This window comes from Pseudopipra pipra, chromosome 11, assembly GCF_036250125.1.
Source record: "Pseudopipra pipra isolate bDixPip1 chromosome 11, bDixPip1.hap1, whole genome shotgun sequence".
Classification (NCBI taxonomy): Eukaryota; Metazoa; Chordata; class Aves; order Passeriformes; family Pipridae; genus Pseudopipra; species Pseudopipra pipra.
In genome coordinates, this window is record NC_087559.1 from 17,546,998 (window position 1) to 17,563,921 (window position 16,924).

The window sequence follows — 16,924 nt, forward strand, 5'->3', positions numbered from 1 at the left end:
CAGCCCTGGGGGAGCTGGCAGCTCCAGGACCCCCGTGGGTGCTGGGGAGGGTGAGGGTGCAGATTGTGGCTGGATGCAGGAGATGGACAGCGTGCCCTCAGGGACTAGTGTAGTGTTTGGGGGGCAGGAGAAAGCGGGGTGCTGCCCAGTGGGAAGAGGTCCAGCAGTGAGGAGAGAGGGGCTGGGAGGAGGGAGGAACATGGTTCAGGGTTGGGGGGTCTGGTCAGGGTGAGGGGACAGTGCCTGGCAGCACACGACTGCCAGCACCGGGGCACACGAGCACCCCAAATGTGGCCACCCCAAATGTGGCCACCCCAACCAGGGCCAGCACCAAATGGGAAAGGTCGTTATGTAACAGGAGGGACGTGCAGCCCTGCCAGGAGTCATCGGTGCAAAACCTTGCGGGGAACCGCGCCGAGCCGCTCTCCCTCTGCCAGGCAGCGCCAGCCAGGAGGGAGACGCTTCGGAAGCGGGTGTGGGATTGGAGATATTCCTCTAGGAAAAAAAAGCTAATCCTAAAATATCATCCTATCTGGGAAAATATAAGACGAGGAGCAGAAAGTTGCACGGAAGGATGCGGGGGACTCGGCGGGCGCTTTGCCCTGGGTGCGTGGCAGCGTTCCGGGCTCCCCGCCTCACCTGGGCAGTGAGGAGCACTGGTGGTGCTGCCAGTCGTGTTGCTTTGAACGGGGAAAATCTAGGCAGGAGCCTGGGCAGGAGGCTGCAGTCTCGCCTGGCAGTGGGTTCCATCTCACTGGGCTGCAATCGCCGCTCACAGGCAGCACCGTAACATCCAGGCAGGATTCAGGGATGCTCCAGGGTGGCCAAGCCACGGGCACGCTGCTGTCTGTGAGATCCCTGCGAGCTTTCACACAGGGAGCGTGAAAAAATACCCCTGAATGAAATCCTGCTTGTTTTCCTTTATGTTTTTCCCAGCTGCCCTCGCTAGAGAGTTGTGGACCCCTCTGCTTCAGGCTCTGCCAGTGAGAAGTTGTTTGTAGCTGCTCATAGCAATTTAAAATTAAATACCTGTGGGGCTGTTTAGATGCTGTAACGAGATGAGCCGAGGGAGCCATGCAGGTCTGCTGTCTCTGTCCGATTTTAGCACTGCTCTCCCATTACTGCCCAGGTCTCTGTGTTTGCTGTTGTACAGGACTGGGGGTCCTGGGGGCTTTGGGGGTCCTGGAGCACATGGGGCTGGTGAGTGGAGCAGCACAGTCCAGCAGCTCCGGCTGACTGCGCTCCTCTCCTGCCAGAAATGCCAGGTTGTTTTTTCCAGCCGTGCTCCAGCCTTTGCACGCTGAGCTGATGCTCCTGGGCCTCCTGGGAAGCTGCTGCCGGGGAGCTGCCCTCCCTTGCAATTAATTAAGGCAATTAAAGAGGTGGGCCGTGTGGGGCTCTGCTGCGGAGCGGTGGTGGGATGGGGACGGTGCTGAGCTGTGCCAGTGGTTAAAACCTGAGCGTGGGAGGGGTATGGGGAGCTGAGATAACAATGAGGGATTTTAATGCAAGGTAACAAAGTGGAAATGAAGGAAAAAACAGGCCTCGAGAAGAAAGTCATCTTTGTGAGGTGCAAGAGTGGGCACATAAGATAGACCAGATGCTGTGAAAGGTTTAGCACAGCATGGCTCGTGCTGGCTGAACAGCGAGTGTGTGGTGAGAAAGGAGCTGCTTCACAAATCCCAGGTGACCAGGGAAAGTGAGTTTCCCTCAATGTCTCAGCAATTTTTTTTTTCCTCTGAATTAAGTAACCTAAATCCACACACAAGCCAGTGAAAACCATAGTAGTGTGACTATCCTGTGTCAGTTTTCACAATTTGCTTTGTGTTACACAGGGAAATACTCTGAATACCTTATAGGGGGTACCCTGGATTTCAGGGTCTTCATTTTAAATCCATAATAACAGTTCCTAGGGAACTGTTCCTACACTGTGGAGTGACTTCAGAGAGTAGAAACCATCCCGCAGAAGTAACATCTCACCAGGTTACAATATATACCACTATTTAGAAACTTTGATTTCCTACTTGTGTGCTTTGATGAGGCTCAAGGGAGCTGGAGGTTGGCTGGAAGTTGGGAGAAGTGCTCAGCCATGGGGCATTTTTGCTCTGCCAGTGGGATGCAGCTCTGAAAAAGGCCATTGTGGTGCGGGATTGCATCAGGGTGAGGTGTTTTCAGTGCAGACCTCACCCTTGTGCCAGGTGCTGCTGGAATCCCATCTGAGGGGGTTGTGCCCAGCTCTGGTACTCGGGCAAGGAGAGGCTGCATCAGAGGAGACATAAGGGTTGCTACTGGTCTGCCTGAACAAAGCCTCTGTGGCCTGAAAGATGAAAAGCTGGAGTGTCATTAACCTGTAGGATCAAATGAACCCAAATTGGTTGCAGTTGCATTTGGACTGAAAACTTTGCAGTGCCTGGCAAGTCCTAGTCTGCTCCTCCAGAGAGACCCCCTAAGCAGAAAGGACAAGATCATTTCATGGTGCAGCTTGATGGATGGATGAAAAGGGGCTGGATGGCAGAGCAGGGATGCTCCCAAGTTCAGAACCGCGGCTTGGGGCACAGTGCTTTAGACCGCTGGTTTTCCTGGTATCCTGAAGAGAGACTTTATTGCTGCTTCTGATCGTATTTGTGTCTGATTTATGCCTGATTCATTCAGGTTTTCAGCCTCTCTGCTGCTCAGCTGTGGAGCTCGTAAAAGACTTTTTGACACCTGGATGCGTGAGCTCAAGCTGAAGGATGGGAGGGGGTCAGAGAGTTGGTCTCCTGGGAAGCATTGAGGACTGGCCACAAATTCAGGGGCTGTCAGAGGGAGCAGCAGTGCTTTTATCATCACTGTTTCTCTGGAGCTGGCAGATGCACACTGCCAGCAGCCAGGCTGGGTGCTGGGCTGCAAGGCTGGGAGGGAGCTTGTTTTCCACACTGTGGGTCATACCCCAGTATTTCTAAAGCTTCAAGGTAGGCTTGCTGTGAGCGGAAGGTCTCAAAGTGACCAAGAAGGGAAGTTTTCAGTACTGAATGGCAGCACCTCCCCCGTGGGCTGCACCTGCTCCCCCAGAGCCTTCCCTTGGCTTGGAACAATGTCAAGGCCAGTGTTGGTCCCATTTACCCCACTGTTACATTCAGCATCGCTTTGTTTGGCAGGTGGTGGAGCTTGAAGTAAAAGATCTGGTGATAGGGAAGAGTATAGGAGGGACAGAACTGAAAGAGAGAGCCCTTTAAACTGGAGAAACTATGGTAAAACCAATGCAATGTGGATGTTCCCTTCTTCCTTTTCTCGCTTGTGTGTGCTGGGTATAGGCTTGTTTTGCTTGCTGTAAGTACCATCACAGTAAGAGGTAATAAGTACATACACACAGGTAATTAAAAAACAAAACAGACGAGTTTGCACGTTTCTTTTTTAAATGGGCACTTTTCCCAAGCTTGCAGAAAGGAGCAGTTGATGTCCATTTTCATACAGCTGTGCTAGAAATAAAACCAGGCTGTGTGATGGGAAGTCAGGCTGTGCACAGGGCTCTCGCCTGGAGAGCCAGCTCTGTGCTCGTTTCCATGCACTGCTCTCCCCAAAGGGTCTGAGCAGGATGAGGGGCAGAGGCATCACTGTCAGAGGCATTGCTGGAAAACTCAAATATGAAAGTAGGTTTTTCCTGGCTGAACCATGGACTGGCACTCTGGAAAAGCCTGACACACACACACACACGTGCTTAGTGAGTACTATTTGGTCTAAGGCATTTGGAGGGTCAGGAGGGAGCTGAGGCTGGGTTTGAGTGAAGTTTAACAGATGCACAACATTTCGAGCTCATCAAACTTGTGTGAGCAAAATAGAAGGGAAAAGGAGGAGTAGAAAATGGTGTATGTGACGGATCAAGTCAAAATATTTGTGGTGTTAAATACCCCTCTGGGCTTCAGTTCGTCCTCCCTCCTGTGGTGGGCAGGTGGTGCTGGCTGTGGTGTGGTGCTTTGCATACTTTTGATGGCTCTGACAGCAGCCATTAGGCCATTGAGTCCAGACAGCACAATTCTGGGTGCTTAAGTAACTCCAAAACCTCTTCTGTGAATGTGCTCATCAATATTCACAGTGTTTGGCATCAAATATTAATGCCTTTATTTCCAAAACAAATACACAGATTTGCAATCTGCTTCACAGGTCGGGGTTTTCTCACTTCTGGAACCAGCCTGGATGGCATGCTGGGGGTATGGCTCTTTACCCCTTGCTTTTGCTGGGCCAGAGGATCCTGGGGATGTCCCTACAGCATCCACTTCTGCTCAGAGGGAAGGATGTAGAAGAATTTGCAGGGGTCGATCTCCTTTGCTGTGTTGGCTTGTGCTGGTTGGAGGACTCTTTGGCTCCTTCTGGCACAGTTTGTGTCCTTTGCACTGGAAATCCCAGTGCTGATGGTCAGCCTTCTAGTGGAAGGTGTCCTTGCCCATGGCAGGGGCTTGGAACAAGATGATCTTTAAGGTCCCTTACAACCCAAACCACTCTATGATTTTTCTGCTGATGCTCAGGAATGATGCCACAGCTCGAGTGACTGTTGGAGCCCATGGGTCCCTCCACACCATGGGTCACCCTGTGCAGCACAATGGGCTGACTTCTGCCTCTCCACTTCTGCTTCTCCCATGTGCCTGAACAAAACTGTTTCTCTCTGCCGTGTGAATCAAGCACATACTTGATGTTTCCCATCATGTTTCCAATTCAGTGCAAACAGATAGTCAGTGCTGTGGCATATTCCCACAGTTTATGTGAGTCTGGGGAATACTTGATGTGCATCTGGACAACCTGGCAGAACACCACAGCCTGCCTGCCACACACCCAGCCTCTCTGCACAGCCGTCTTCAGCTTCCCCAGCCAGGGCTGGCACCATGGCTCACTGCTGGCCAAGGGTGTTTTTCCAGAAATCCTTTTCCAATATTAGACTAATTTCTTAGAGTTGACCCTTGGGGAGGATGGGACAGGCAGCCAGGGTGCAAACAGCGCTTCCCAAGAACTGGTAGCTCAGTAGAGTGAAGTGGCTCCATGGCAAAGGCGTTCTGGTTTTTCACTGAACGTGGCACTAAGATTATCACACCATCTTTGCTGATGAGCGTCACCACTCCAGGATGTTCCTCGAGTTTTTCTTTTGCTGGTGAGTGACAGCAAGTGCTGATGGTCACCCCAGTCCCACACATCGCAAACCGTCATTCTTGAGATTGAGATCGTCGCTGTTGAGCCATCCCTGTGTTTTCAGATGTCTGTTTGAATGACAGATTTGTTATTTTTGCATCAGTCTATGGGCACGACTGTACTTATGGGCAAGGTTTTTTTGTCTTTTTGAGTGCCTGGAGGTGCTAAGCTCCAGTGTGACCCCGAGGCACTGCTGTGCAGCCTGTCAGTCATGGCTGGGCACACCGTACCGCTTTTCATGTCACTGATGCTGGGAAGTTTTTATGAGAACAGCGAGCTGGCTCCTCACTGAGAGCACCCAGCACCTCCAACCAGCTATTTAGGAGCCAACAAGAGTGAGCAGCATCGCTGCATCCCAACTAACACTGGCCTGTGCTTTATGATAGGGCTGAAGGCATGTCCCTGGGGGGCTCCTCACCCGTGTTCTGCTCGTGTTTAAAACCAGAGATTACTTAACTACACTGATGGTGGTGTCTCACTGACTCTTGGCCTCTTTGTAGCTTTCCTAATGTGTGTTTGATGTCGAAGAGAGACCCCAGCCCATTGACAGACTGGGGAAAACACATTGATGGGGCAGGAGACAGCAGCTCCCTGCCCATGCTGAGCTCCCCAGAGGCAAGTCAAGAAAAGCCCCTCTGAATGTGATTTTTATTTTGTTTCCTCTTTTTTTTTTACAATTTATTTAAGTGCCATGGTTTGACTGGAGATGAGGAAGACGTGTGTCCTCCAGCCTGGCTGTTGGTGCTGGGTGGTAAAGATCATTACAATGGCTAGCAAAGGCAAACCAAAATCTGGAGTTCAGAGGTCCAAGCTAGCCAAATGGCAATGAAATGTGTGTTGACAGTGATCATAAATAAGTGCAGAAGCAGTTTACCAGAGGGTGTAATGGGATATATGATCACAGAAGGCTTAAATAAAAGCCTCGCCTCCAAAAATATACAGTCCCCCTCAGCCCAAAACTATAGTTTCTGTGATGAGCAGCAGATTAGCCATTCTTACTGGCTTGATTCCCCCCTGAAGATGTGATTAAATACTTTGGTGCATTCTCTTTTGTCAAAAATGATTTAGTTGTGTTTCTAGGTCATTGTCTATAGAAGAAAAATTTAATGTGGTTGAGTGACTTAGGCATCTTCCAAGAAGAGCTACAAAAAAAACCCTCTCCTGTCCAGTCTATCCCCAGACCTCTCTCCTGTCCCTGTCCTTAGCATCCCCTGCAGCAACAGTCCTTCCTGAAAACACACTCAGCAGCCTGCCCTTGTCTTCCCCGTGCTTCCTGATGGGAGGAAGAGCCTTTACACTTCTCCCTAGAGCAACAAGAGGAGTGTCTCCACTTGGAGACTGTTAATGCTCCCTGATGGTGGGCGTGGTTGTCCAAGAGCCAAACGACTGTAGTGGGGTGTGTAAGGTGCTGGTGGGCAAAGGAGGGAGCACAGGACCAAGGGAGACCTCTGGGCCATTACCAGCTGGTAACACCCCATGACACCCCCACTAACGAGGTAACAACTAAGATCTTAAATGAGATACTCTTCTCCTATGGCTGGGAGAGCTGGGGATGTTCAGCCTGAAGAGAAGGCTCCAGGGAGACCTTAAAGTCCCTTCCAGTGCCTAAAGGGGCTCCAAGAGACCTGGAGGGGCACTTTGGACAAGGGCCTGGAGTGACAGGGCAAGGGGGAATGGCTTCACACTGACCAGACAGTCAGAACACAAAGCTGAGCCTCTGGAGATGATGTGATGGTCCCACCCTGGTCCACCGTGCCCCTCTCCATGCTCACAGCCAGGTGGTAAGGAAGGACATCTTATGGACACCAAGTCTGCTCATTCCATGGCAGTTATGCAGTGACTTCCTGAGTTGCAGCAACCTCTGCACAGGCTCCTTGGACCATGAGGAGCTTTTCCTCTGCTCCCTGAACACTGCTGAGGCCACCCCTGTGTTTCTCAGCAGTATCTTGTTCTCTGTCAGCAGGCTTCAGTGCTGGGCTCTGACTTCTGCCTGGGATGTCCAGCAGCTTCTGAACCCCTGTGTGAGGTGCAGATTGTCATCTCCTGTGACTTACTGCCCACCACACCTCCAGCCATCTGAGCCTCTTCTGCTGCTCATGCTTAGGTGCTGCTCATGAGAAGAGCGTCTCCTGCCCTCCTCTCAGAGAGGCTCAGAAAAACCAAAAGGGTTTCTCCCTTTTTTGACAGCTATAACTAAACTTAGAGCAAGCAGATGCTGTACAGAAAATGCATCCATGCTGCTTGGGAAACGTTGCTGAATTTTGAGGGGCTTTGGGCAGGTGTGACTAACCATTCTTCACTTGGCTCCAGGACCTGACAGGGACCACGGTATTTCAGACGTGACAAAGCACTTTCCCATGCTGAGTAGCTTTCAGATGAGGATTTGACAGCTCCTCTGAAGGCTGCAGAAGGAAAATCACCGTGAACCAAAATGTCATTCGGTGCAGATGTGACAAAATCCTGTGTTTCAGCCAGGGCATCCGGGGTTGGCAGGGCCTCCTGCATGCAGGGTGCCGGAGGCACAGACAGCTATGTGGGCCTTACAGGGTAGGGACACTTGCAGAGGCCAGATGTCAATAGCCAAGAGCAGCCTTTGAACCTTTTTTCCTCTTTGTTTCCTTGCCTGCCAAGAGAATATTGCTTTTTAGCCTGTTTTGAGTCTTTCCTGGCAATGGGGGCTCACAGACTTCTCCAACTGCTGGGAGGATATGGGGCCGAGAGGCTCAGAGCCTGGTTCCAGTGGACATCCATTTGCAGAATCGGTCCTGAGGGTTATAGCATCATAAATGTGGGGATTTGTTTTGAAATTTGCCTTTATTTATGGATTTTGAGACCTTTTAGGAGATGCTCGAAGTACGCAGCCACTTCTGGCACGGACTCAGGGTGCTCCATCCTTGGAAGTTGTATGTGAGTGTGAAATCAACATGTCTTCTTCAGCTATTAAATGAATCCAGAGGGTCCTGCACCTCTCAGCACCCCACCTGACACCCAACTGGGTCTGCCATGGGCTTCCCAGTAGGAGAGAGAGTATGTTCATAGCTTATGCTTCCTTCATCAGTCTAGACGTGAGGAATGCAAAGAGATTTTGCCATATTTAATGTCTAGAGAAGGGTGGAATTGTGCGTGGGAATTACTTTCAAAGATTGACATGTTGTAGCTGTTAACCACTTTTTCTTTTTTTTTTTATTATTATTTAACTAGAAAAACCAAATTTCAGCCCAGGAAAAACAACAGGTTTTTTTTTTTTTCTTTCTTTCATCTCCTAAAGAAAACATTTCAGTTATAGATATGTGAAGTTATGAGTTATAAAATAGGAATAGTTGAAAATTGGAAATGTATAATAAGTTCTTAAGGGACTTGGTAATTTGCCTTCCTCTTGTGAAAAAAAAAATCAAATCAGCTGATAATACAAAGCTTATGAAAGGCTGGGGAAAATGCAGAGCTGAACTAGATCTTTTTCCACATCAACTCTGAACTGTACTTTTTTCCTTTGATGAAACATGAAATTACTTTTAATTTATTTTGTTTCAATCCTAGTTACATAAACTATTATTTGATTGTACAGCTGGACTGAAAAACTGTAGGAGGTCTCACATTTAGGATTTTGCTGCCTCTCTCTCATTAAGCCTACAGCCTGATTTCTTTAAATGCACCTATTAATCTTCTTAGCGAGACAAATTGTTGTTTGGTTGGGGTTTTTTCTCTCTTTCTTTCCCTTTTTTTTTTTTTTTTCTTTAAACACTAAACTCCCAGTTAACTGCCAGAGTAAACACTGATGGTTTGCAGCCTTTCCAGGTACAGCTGTGCTGCAGTTGGGCACCGTGATGCCGGCGCGTGGTGCCTCGGCCAGGCTGGGTTTAGTCTGGTTGGCTTAAACACCAGAGGTGTTCACAACCTGAGCTGTTCTCATCATGCTCAGCAATAACCTCCGAGTCTACAGGATGGAGTAAATGCGGTTTTTTTCCACTTTAATTTTTCCGTAGGCTATTTTAGTAGTTCGTCTGTGGCAGCTTGCCAGAGAAGTGGCTGCCCCATCCCTGGAAGTGTTCAGGGCCAGGCTGGACGGGTCTTAGAGCAACCTCATCTGGTAGAAGGTGTCCCTGCACATGGCAGGGCATTGGAATGAGGTGATCTTTAAGGCTGCTTCCAACCCAAACCATTCTATGATTCTGTGAATTTCTGTTGTGTTATTAATTGCCAGTCTGAGACTTGCAGGGTTCTGGGTTTGGGACCCGTTAATACAGCCCCTGTAGAACCAGCAATAGGATGCAGAGAACCTTGTGTTGTCTTTGAAGTGAGCAGATCTTTCCTATATTTCCTCTCAGGTTCCTCAGCTTTGTTGTCTCCTGCCCAACAATGCTAAGCCACCTTACTTTGGGTTTCTTTTTCCCCGCTCACCGCTGGATTTCCCAACACCCCGGGCAGGCGTCGGCAGCGATCCTTTGGAACGCTGCTCTTGCGGGCCTTCTCCGTGCTCCTCTGTTCCTCTGCTGGGAATGGCTCTTGGGAGGGTGGGGGAATCACTGTCAGACTCGAGCACATCCGTGGGCTGCATCGGCTCTAATATGAACCTGGGAGATGTCTGCAGCAGATAGCGCGGGAGCACAGTGTGCCGGGGCCGGGCGGCACCGGCAGCTCTCCGTAAGCACTCCTGATGCCGGCGGACGTGAGGAGGTGACGCTGGGTGCTGCTCACCGCTGTAAATCGACCATCCCTTTGTATTCAGGGCAGATCTGTAGTCCCAAGGAATGGAAATTTCCAAGCCTTCCTCCTTTTCCTACTTGTCTGTAAGTTGTTGTGGATGTTTTGCCTGGGAATCCTTTAGCTGGGGAGCACACCAGGAAGAGAGGTTGTTTCCGTTTATACAGAACCTTTCGTGGTGGTGATGATTCTCAGAGGAGGTAAAGCCCATTTGTAGGTGAGGTTTTGCCTGGTTGCACACTGCAGTAACAACAGAACAGCAGTTCCTATTGGAGTGGAAAGGTGATGCCTATCACTACATTAGATGCCACTGGTAAAAATAAGGTATCCAGAAACATCCCTCTGGGAGGAAACTCTAAGTGTCTCCTTAGGTATCCCTTTTCTGCTTTATTTTATCCGCCTTCCTCATATTCCAGTATCTCCTCCTCCTGCGTTGTTAATGGATGTTAAGCACTGGTTAATGGATTAGGATAGGATTCCTATTGGCTGTACAACTCAGTTTCACCCAATTCATGTTGGTAATTACAAGTTAATTTTGATTTATCATTAACTGAAAATACAGGCCCAAACACTCTGAATTCACGAAACATCACATCTTTCTTTTTCTTTGAAATACGCGAACAAAAATCAACCAGCTACTCTGGGCGGGAATAAAGTGCCCTCTACTTATCAACACGTCTAAAATCTGCTTCACTTATCAACTAAGCTTCTCAAGCCTTAAATTTTACCTGCTGCCATTTCTGCCGAGCTAAGCCTTCCGAGGGTTCCGTTAGAACAGATACATCAAATATGCAGATGCCTGTGTCTCTTTGGGGACAAATGTTCTGGGCTGAGGTATGTGCAGCAGGGAAATGCAGGCAGGGACAAGGCTCCTCAAAGAATTGCAGACGCTGGAGAAGTGTTTTCCTTTGATCCTATAAAGAATTTGGCAGGGGAATTTCAGACTCTTCTATTTCAAAAGTGCATTTAAACTGAGCAGCTTTGAAATATTGAAGTTGATGCTGTCTCTGACAGGACTGGTAATGTTATTCCTTGGGTTTGCTTTACCTTTCTTGTTGTGACTAACGAGCTTTACACACAAAAATGTAATTAATTCCAGGTTTGGTTTGCCATCCACATTTCAGCTTCCAATTCAAATCTCTGAAAACCAGAAAGTGCAAATCTAAGACACACAAACACCAATACTGACCCCGTCCTCTGCCAGCCCCAGGGCAGTGTCTCCACCAGCCACTTGCAATCCCAGTCTTGTCTCCAATAACAGACACTGTGTGTGCTGGTGTGGAGAATGTCAGGGATGGAGAAACCTCTAGAGCTGAGAAGAGTTTCTGAGAAACACAACCTGATGTGAAGTTTTTGTTAAAAGGCATCTAGCCATGTTGGACACAGATCTCTCCTCCTCACAAGAACATGTGGGCTCATCAGTTTTTCCCTGTGTTTTTCCACGTGTGCAGTGCTTGGAGCTCTGCAGGGAGGATCAGTTGATCACTGTTTCCTCAGTCCCTGCCTAAATGATATTCTCTTGATTGTTCTTCCACACCTCAAATATCCACTCTCCTGGTAACTTGAGGCAAGGACAGAAAAATAGAATTAACGACCCAAGTGGGGAAGAGTTATAGGGACAAATATGAGATGGCCAAAATGCTCTGAGGTGCAAAGACACAACAGCAGGATGGATAAAAATGCTATAGTTTTTCAGAGACACACACAGAAAGATAGGTCTTGTGCTTCGTTTGCTCGGGCTCAAACAAACGAGGATGCAAAGTCAGGATTTTTCGGTTGCTGCGCAGTCACCAGGAGCTGTTCATCTCTCTGCAGTATGGCAGACTGATTTCCTCTCTTGGAAATTGCTGTTTTAACTGGGTTCTTTTTTCCTTTTTCTAAAAATACAAACCGGTTTCTTTCTGGTCTGTCATTACTGCCTCTTTTTTAACAGCACTTCTCTTTCTGATGGATCTTCCTTTTTTTTTTTTTGCCTGGAATGAGTGTTGTTCCTCATTCTGGGCTGAGTTTGGTTGACTCAAGCTGTCATGGAGATGGATAATGATACATTTTTTTGCATCAGCTTTTAATTTTGGAGCATGGGTGGAACTCATCCAAAGAAAGGGCCCTGCAGTCTTCCCAGCTTCGTAATGGTTGAATACCAACTTCTTGCTGCTGGAGGTTTTGTAGAAGCGTGGACATCCTTGGCTGGTGTGGACATGACTGGGAATGCTGTCCTGGTGGAGCCAGACCCCTGGGATTGACTCCCTTTTACCCACCTGTGCTCACATTGGAGCAGTTTTCTGCAGCCCAGCATCACCTGCAGGGATCCCTCCAGCTCCTGGATGGAGCTGAGCCTGAATGCAAAGGGGAGCCTTGCAAAACCAGATCTTTGTGCCACTGGAGGGAGGGCAGCCAGCAAGTCAAGGGAACTGGCTGCCTCTGCTCTTCCCTTTGAATTGCTTTCCAAAAGGCATTTTTCCCAAAATAACTTAATTGTGTATTTTTTGGGGGTGGATTGTTCTATATTTGTTGACGAGCATCGAATTGACGTTTTCTGAGAATGGCCCAGAATGGCTTGCAGTACTCTGCAGAGCACCAGTGTCTCATTTAGAGCCCATCACTACGTGTGGCTATGGCTGTCCTCTCTTCTGTGCTTTACTCTGCATTTCTTGCCCTTGGATTTCACCTGCCACAGTGTTTCGAGGCATCCAGTTCAGGAGAGCCTTCTGCAGCTCCTTGCATTCAGCTTTAGCTTTGAATACTCTGAATAAATTTGCATGGCTCAGCAAACTTGTCCTTTCATTATCCTCCTTCTTTCCAGGCCGTTTATGAATATATCCCATTTATCCCAGGGCAAGATCCTGCACCTCTGCTTGTGAAAACCTGACCATCTGCCTCTATCCTTGGCATTGTAAATCCTGATCAGTTATTAACCTACAAGGCAGCTTCCCCTTATTTTATCATCTTTCGCTTCTTTTTCCCTCCTTCTTTATAGATTTTTATCCTAACAATTCTCCTACTGAGGCAGTTTTTCAGGCTAATCCTGTGTATGAAAGGATTTTGGTGTGGGAACCTTCATAAATTTCTCCTTAGCAAACAACATGGCAAAGGTTTGATTTATTTTTTTCTTTTACAGTCTTGCATTTCTTAAATATTTCTGCTGCATTTCAAGTCTTCTTTAGGTTTTCCAGATTCTTTGGCTTTAGAAAATAATTTTTTCCCCAGTTTACAAGTTGTTCCTTAAGACATTTTTTTTTTGTATGCTTCATTTGGTCTTCAAACTTAATTTGCTAAAATTTTGGGTTTGTTTGTTTTTTCCTCATCTGGATAAAATTTTTACCTTCTGAAGTATTGCCTTTCTCTCCTGTAGCTCAGTTCTTTAATGATATTGCCTTGTTATGGCCATGTCTTAAACCCTTTCTTGACAGCATTTTGCTAACAGGTGCCATGGAAATTTCCCTTTCTTACCCTTCCACCTGCTGCTTTTAATTTCTTTCTAACAAACCTTCTCACTTTTTCTGATTTCTTTTTTTCCCCCAATTATATCTGATAATTACAGTAGTCATGTATTTGTGTGGTTTTTTCCAGTCTTGCAAATAGATCGAAGCTGAGTTTATTGTGGTCACTGTTGCTGAAACTTTGTGCCCTCAGTTTTGGCACCTCAGAGCAGGCCTCCTTCATGTTGCAGGACTAAGTCCAGAGCAAGTAGTTCCATTCTGCATTGCTTCAGGGGATAGTTAATGACCTAAACAAAAAATTGTGTCGCTGCTAATTAAAATCAGAGAGGCTTTTGAGAAGGGGGTGGGTTGTAATTGCAGATTTATAAGATAAGCTTTCATAAGCCATGTGCCATAAAAATTCCTTAGCTTCATGCCATAGTTTATCTTTTGGCTTTGCTGGCATTTCATAAATACAGCACAGTAATTCATAGTGTTGGCTTTCCTGGGACAAAGACTTTCAGTGAAATGTGACTGAGGCAATCAACTCTTCTACTCTTTAATTTCTGGAGTTGGGTATAGGATGTGAGTGGATGGAGGCAGAGGGGAGCGGCTGCTCCTCACCTGGGGTACTCTCCCCGTCATCCCTGTCCTTTCTGCTGCTCACAGTATATTTTCAAGATTGTCATGGCTCTTTTATATAATTTAACACACATAAATGACTTGCTGATGGCAATCAATTGGACCGGGGAAGGATACGGAGGCGACACATCAAGTAGCTGGGTGGAAATCAGATGGAAGAAGAGACAGCTCCAGCCCACACCTCCCCAGGGCTCCTGGGGACGTTTATCCCCATTTTAGCTGCACTTTCCCTGTGTGCTCCTTGGTGTTGGCCACAGGGCTGTATCTCTGGGGCAGGGCTCTTCATCATTCCTTGCAGAGCTCTGCAATATGGAGGAGAAGAGCTCTGCAGGCAGCAGCCCACTTTACTGCCCAGCCTGCAGCATGCCACATCCAGCATCACCTGAATTATTCTGGAGTGTGGTGTGCTTAACCAGGGGTATTTAATGGGCCCAGACCTTCTGACCATCCTCTCTTTGGCAGTGTCCTTGTGGCCAGCAGCTGGGGTGCCCAGTGCCTCCCCTCCCTCCAGCTCTTCCCAAGGGCTCCAAGGCTGGGCTTCACCTGCACTGATGGTCCAAAGCTGACCTTCTGACTGCACCCATTCAATGAAAGAGCTACCATTCCTTCTTGCTTTGGATCTTCCAGATGCTTGCTAAGTCCCCAGAGAGAGGCAGAGCGAGATTAGATACCCCATGGCCTTTCTACTATCTCCATGTTCATCCCAGGCACAGTGGAGCCAAGGCTCATACTCTGCAAGCTCCTGGCTCTCAGCAGTGAGCTGTACTGCTCCTCTCATGCCATGCAGCTGATGGCATTGTGATCAAGAAGTGGCTTCTACTCTGTCTCTGGAAGATTTACATGTAGTTTTCTGCTATCACAGAGGAAACAGATTTTCCCTGTCACTGAAGCAAAATGGACATCAGACACCCCCCTTATCCCTGAGAGATTTTAATGCTTTGAAGTTCAAGATCGTAAATGTTCTCAGCAACAGTTATATCACTTGAAAAGGAGACCTTTGAGCCTTCATAGTGCCTGCTTCTGTAAAGCTATTCGAGAAGAAATCTCTTTGATATATATGGGACTGAGATCATTATCTGCAGACTCTTCTGTCAGGCCAATTTGCCTGTAGCTCTGAGGGGCTTGGCCAAGATCCTGACAGTGGTGGCCACACATTTCAGGCATCAGCAGCTGAAAGAGCAGCTCCCCAGAGCAGCAGAGGGTGGTCTGCAGGTCACTCGGTGACCTTATGGCTTGTGAGGGCTCATGTGAGACGTGAAAAAGTCTGCCCTGACTCCAGTTCAGGTCTTGGGCTTCATAGAGGCTGCTTTGGGCTCTGTGGGGATCAGTAGCCTTGCATTTAATTGCAGATGTTCATTGTGGTCTGTGTAGGGTGACTAGTAGACATCAGACTTGGGGGTTTGGGGTTATTGGGCTGGTGGGTGGGAACAGCCATTGCTGTGGTTTTATGTTGCAAAGTGCCCTAAGGGAAATTGCTCTTGGCTCAACCAGGGCCAAGTGAGGTGCAAATTAAGTACATATTTGCCACATAGCAAATAAGAACGGAATAGGATAGAATAGAATAGGATAGAAAATAGAATATTTCCAGCTGGAAGGACCTTCAATAGTCGTCTAGTCCAACTGCAGTTGATAATGATTCACAAACCTTTCCAAAAAGGCAGTTGCACAGGAATGAAAATAAGCAAGCAAATGCTTATTTAGAGCTTAAACCAGTTATAAACCTCTCTTCTAGTATATAGGATTCAGCTAATAAGATGGCAGATGCTTCTCAACAGCCGTGCTTCATAGAGCAGCAGCGTAAGTGACATTGATGTGTTTGCCTGTTGCTGATTCTCAGCTGAACTAGGCACGGTGCTATAAGACAAAGAATAACTGGTTTTTGGTAACTGTGTAAACTGAAAAACTCCTGGTTATTGTTGCCTTTCCATGGATGGCATAGACCTCTGCTTTTCAGAGGAAGGGAAAAGCCAGCAACAGCTCTGGGTGTGTCATCTCCTGCCAAACCGTGGTCGGAGGAGGAAGCTGGCACACTGTGCGTGCAGCGCTGCTCACCCCACAGCAGCATCATTCCTCTAGGGAAAGTTGTGAGTCTGGTGTGCTGAGTACCAGTGGGTTATGCCACCTTATGCCTGGCAGCCCCTCCTTGAACCCCAGCCCCAGTGGGGTGTAACAGGGAGGCAGAGGACTCCAGGATATCACATTCCTCTGTATTTATGAGAACAGGTATGTGGGTGGAGGTTAAGGACTCAAATGACTGCCCAGATTGGGAGCCTGACAGAAGCTGCATCTTATTTGACGGGGATAAAGCAACCCTGGAGCACAAAGCTGCAGGAGAACAGGGTTTTTCCACTGCTCACAAAAGCTAGTTATTAAACACTGTGGCCTTTCACAAGAGTGCTTGTGTTGCCATCTAATAAAATACTCCCTGACAGCTTCTAGTCACCATTTTGTATTTTCTGTTTTGATTTCATCTGGGTGGCATTCACTGTTTTTAAACCGCCCAGTACACACATTTCCAGCAGGATCCTCTTCCTGCATGGACATCAGTGTAATTAAGTCAGGGATACTTGGATTTAAGCAGGTGCTAGTCTTTAATTCTGTAACTGCTGCTTTTTTTTTTTTTTTTCTTTTTTGTCAGTGCAGAATTCTCCATGCTGGATGTAGCACTTTTAGAGCTATGAAGCTGCCCCCAGTAATAGGGGGTTCATAGGCAGCTATGAACCTGCCTACCAGGTTCAGGGTAGATCTGAGCATCAGTAGTGTGAGATTTTCAGTGCACAGAGCTGAAACCAGAGACACTCCACATCAGACACTTCTTTTTCTGTTTATTTATTAAACGGTTGCATGTCCTATTTTCTAGTCAGATGTGCTGACAGGCAGAGCATACCAGCTAATGTTTGATATTATCCCACGCTGTTCCTATGCCGACCCATAACCATTCAGAACTATGTCTTTCCAAGTCAAAGCCAGTGCTATTTTGACCTGGAGTACAACTGCTCTTCTGC

General features: G+C 47.7%; 1 protein-coding gene across 2 annotated transcripts in view; it reads left to right on the forward strand.

Annotated features, from left to right (window-relative positions):
- Positions 1 to 16,924, forward strand: part of BSN (bassoon presynaptic cytomatrix protein) — a 93,827-nt gene that overhangs the window by 977 nt on the left and 75,926 nt on the right. The window lies entirely within an intron of this gene.